Here is a 399-nt window from a genome sequence, read left to right as displayed (position 1 = left end):
AAAACGGACTAGTTGGGTTGTTTACAACAAAGTATTTTAGAAGAGGTGTGTTAATTTGAAATAGCTATTTTCTTGTATTCCTCTTCCTTATGAGGCCAATATACAAACGAATTTAGAACAATATGATTCACATTGCAACTGAAACAAACATTGAAACAGAGTCGCCAAACTAAAGTTGCCACACAATACATATCATGCGTTACTATTCAATCAATCAATGAGGCTTGTATCGCGCATCCGTGGGTACAGTTCTAGTGCTCTGCAGTGATGAAATTTTCTTGCTCGGGTACGTTTTTTTTTTTTTTTACCAGAAGGTGTATTCTTAGGCCCACACTTGTATATTATTACAGCAACAAGCACACCAACACAAATTGCGAGAATTCCTCCACCGATGCCCAG

The 399-nt window shown here is 37.6% G+C and overlaps 1 long non-coding RNA gene across 1 annotated transcript in view; it reads right to left on the bottom strand.

The window, feature by feature from the left end:
* Positions 1–335: 335 nt before the first annotated feature.
* The window catches only part of LOC138962113 (uncharacterized), a 1,307-nt gene continuing 1,243 nt past the window's right edge, over positions 336–399 (bottom strand). The window contains exon 2 of the long non-coding RNA XR_011454398.1: positions 336–399. This exon is cut by the window's right edge and continues 227 nt beyond it. This is a non-coding gene — a long non-coding RNA (uncharacterized lncRNA).

This window comes from Littorina saxatilis, linkage group LG3 (assembly GCF_037325665.1).
Source record: "Littorina saxatilis isolate snail1 linkage group LG3, US_GU_Lsax_2.0, whole genome shotgun sequence".
In the NCBI taxonomy this organism is placed as follows: Eukaryota; Metazoa; Mollusca; class Gastropoda; order Littorinimorpha; family Littorinidae; genus Littorina; species Littorina saxatilis.
This window is presented reverse-complemented; position numbering and strand designations above follow the sequence as displayed.